This window comes from Ictidomys tridecemlineatus, chromosome 7 (genome assembly GCF_052094955.1).
Source record: "Ictidomys tridecemlineatus isolate mIctTri1 chromosome 7, mIctTri1.hap1, whole genome shotgun sequence".
NCBI classification, from domain to species: Eukaryota; Metazoa; Chordata; class Mammalia; order Rodentia; family Sciuridae; genus Ictidomys; species Ictidomys tridecemlineatus.
The window spans coordinates 144,147,110-144,150,507 of NC_135483.1; the positions used below are offsets into that span (position 1 = coordinate 144,147,110).

At 34.5% G+C, this 3,398-nt stretch overlaps 1 non-coding gene across 1 annotated transcript; it reads left to right on the plus strand.

Annotated features, from left to right (window-relative positions):
• The first annotated feature begins 721 nt into the window (after positions 1-721).
• Positions 722-825, plus strand: LOC120883803 (U6 spliceosomal RNA). Its single transcript, XR_013424514.1, has one exon. It is a non-coding gene; the product is annotated as a U6 spliceosomal RNA (small nuclear RNA).
• The last annotated feature ends 2,573 nt before the right edge of the window (positions 826-3,398 follow it).

A 3,398-nucleotide genomic window follows, 5' to 3' on the forward strand; every position in this document is an offset into this window, starting at 1 on the left:
AGGAGGGACTGAGCTGTGCATTAATTGGGCAGTTTTGCTGATCTTGGCTGATCTTGGCTATCTGGTTTCTCTGGTCTCAGCTAGGACTCACACACTAGTTGATGTGTGGTTGTTTGATGTTGGATGACCTTCAATGGAATAGCTCATCTGCTGCTTGTGTCTCATGCTATAGAAGACTAACCCAAGTATAATCTTGTGGCAATCACCGTGGGTGAAGAGTCTCCCATATTTTAAAATATCTGACTCTTCATGAGATTGTTCTTTTTTAGTAAAACAAACTCTTCATTAGACTTCCAATTAGTTTCAATATGAACATTCAATACAGACACAATATGTGATAGATCTGACCTTTCTCAAGTCTTGGCAGTTCATTTTGTCTCTTATGTAATAGGACAAAGTTTATTATTAACATTTTCTAGTCCTTGTACTTACATGGTTTTATACTTTCTGATGTGATTAAAGGTCTTTATCATTTTGTTCTTGTGCTTGTCAGTTCAATCCACACCAGAATTCTTTATTTCCTCTAATTTGTCTCATTGACTTTTCTACTTCCTGCATAATTCTTCTTTTCTTCTTTTTTCTTTTGACAGCCCAAGTGGATTTACAGACAGTCTTGCTTTAGTATATATTTGGGGGCGGGGGTTCAGGAGAAACATGGGGAGTTAGTGTTTAGCTTTTGTGTTATTTTCTCAACAAATGTGGCCTTTAAAAGACCAAAGTCGTGCTTGCTTTACCAGCACATATTATTAAAATTGGAAAGATGCAGGGAAGTTTAACATGATTCTTGTGCAAGGGTGACAAATTCATGAAGTGTTCCACTTTTAAGAGGAGGAGGAAATGGAGAGCACCAAGGTAGTCACTGACTAAGTTGGGAAATAAGAAAAAAGAGGGATGTTAAACTCAAGCACAGGTACATGGAAGTGTCGCTCTGTAAAGTGCTATGAGACACAGAGTATTTTCCCCAGTGTTAGAAAAGACCTGAAAAATTACTCATTTTGATCATTTAGAATATCCTTGGTCACAAATTATACAAACTATACATTTGTGTGTGCGTATATGTTTTCCTTGACTTGAACAAATATTTAAATGTATCATATTCTGTAAATTATTTAAAATACTGATTTACTTAATACTAATGAAAACTTGTGGGATGCCTTAGGAGGTATTTAATTTATAGATTAAAAAAAAATCTGAGGTCAAGAGCCTGTTTTTCCTCCAACTAGTGATAGATCAGAGGACGAGGCCAGGGCATACAAGCCTTACTCTATCCTCATAGGCAACCTGTATGCTTACCCTGTCCTCAAAGGCAGCATGGCTCATATCCTGAACCTAAAGGATGTTACATAATAAAATGTTTTGCTTGGAAATTAAAAATGAAAACACTAATACAGGCATGGTGAAGCATGCCTGTGATCTCAGTTATATAGGAGACTGAGACAGGAGGATCACAGGTCCAAGGCCAGCCTGGGGCAACTTAGCAAGATCCTGTCTCAAAGTAAATGTAGCTTGGTGGTAAAGCTTCCCTGGGTTTAACCCCTAGTACCAAAGAAAAGATAACGCACATTTGAACATATACTCAAAATTTTATATTGAATTTTTGGGGTTTATGGTCTTTTCAGATGCCCTTCCATGAATTCTCTAGTGGTAAGTTGCCTCTAGTGGAATAGGAAAAAACTAAGTATGGAGTCAAATATTACCCTGGTTGGTCATCTGCTTGTGATGAAGTCACTTAGCTTCTTTAGGACTCAGTTTTCTCATCTGTGAAACAGGAAATATGGACTAGATAATTTTCCAGATATAATTATTTCTGTCCTTCTGGAGCTAACAAACTGGCTGGGAATGGAAAATGAATGATCACAAAAAAATTCAAAGGAACAAATCTTCCAATTTTTTTATGAAATAATTTTCAACAGTTTAATATAAAAAGTTTTACAGTGACCACTTATATATCTACCACTTAAATTCTGTCATTGTTACATACTTATCTAACAATTTCTCTATCCATCCATCAATTCATCATTTAAAAAATGCTCCCCAACTCCTGCCTTTTTCAGTACTGGAGATTGAGCCCAGAAGCATTTTCCAATGAGTCACATCCCCAGTCTTTTTTCTTTTAATTTCTAAAACTTTGGAATAATTGGTTTTATTTGTTTTTCACTATAATTTAACCATACCGTTTCTCTGTAAAGATACAAATTAATAAATCAAAAGGTGTTGATTTGTAGACACTATACAAGACTCCTTCATTGTTCCCAATCATTATGTTTTGGTTTGCATATTTTTGAAAATTCTCAAACATTTCAAACATGCAAATATAGAGAGTGACAGAATAATTAAAACTGCACTTGCTGCCACAATTTACAAATGTTTACATATTTATTTATATTTATATATTGACTTCATATATATCCACACACATATGTATGTTTTTAAAACAATAAAAAATTTAGAGATTCAACTAAAACACAAGCAATCTTTTGCTCCATCTTTCTCTCCAAAGTCAACTATTATTTTATTTTTATTTGATCTCATAAGTTATAAATGACAATAGTCAACTATTATTTTAAAGTTAGTAAACTTCTTTCAACTTTTGTCATTTAATATTACCCACTGTGGTCTTTCTTTTACTGTAATCCATGTTTCTCTATTTCCATAAATGACATATAGTATCAGCACACGTTTTGGTGATACATACTTTGAACTTCTTGCTTTTCTTTTCTTTTAAAATTTTTTATTTGTTCTTTTTAGTTATACATGGCAGTAGAATGTATTTTGGCATATCAAACATATATGGAGCATAACTTCCCATTTTTGTGATTGTACATGATATGGAGTTACACTGGATGTGCATTCATACATGAACATAGAAAAGCTATGTCTGATTCAGTCTACTAATCTTTCCTGCTCCCATCCCCCAGCCTTTCTTTTCATTTCCCTTTGCTTAATCCAGTGAATTTTTATTCTCCCCACCACCACTTATTGGGAATTAACATCTGCATATCAGAGAGAACATTCGGCCTTTGGTTTTTTGGGATTGACTGATTTCATTTAGCATGATAGTCTCCAGTTCCATCCATTTACTGGAAAATTTCATTCTTCTTTATAGCTGAATAAGATTCCATTGTGTATATGTACCACATTTTCTTTATCCATTCATCTGTTGAAAGGCACCTAGGTTGGTTCCATAGCTTAGCTATTGTGAATTGAGCTGCTATAAACATTGATGTGGCTGCATCATCATAGTATGCTGATTTTAAGTCCTTTGGGTGTAAACTGAGGAGTGGGATAACAGGGTCAAATGGTGGTTTCATTCAAAATTTTCTGAGGAATCTCACTACTGCTTTCCATAGTGGTTGCACCAATTTGCAGTTCTACCAGCAATGTATGAGTGTACATTT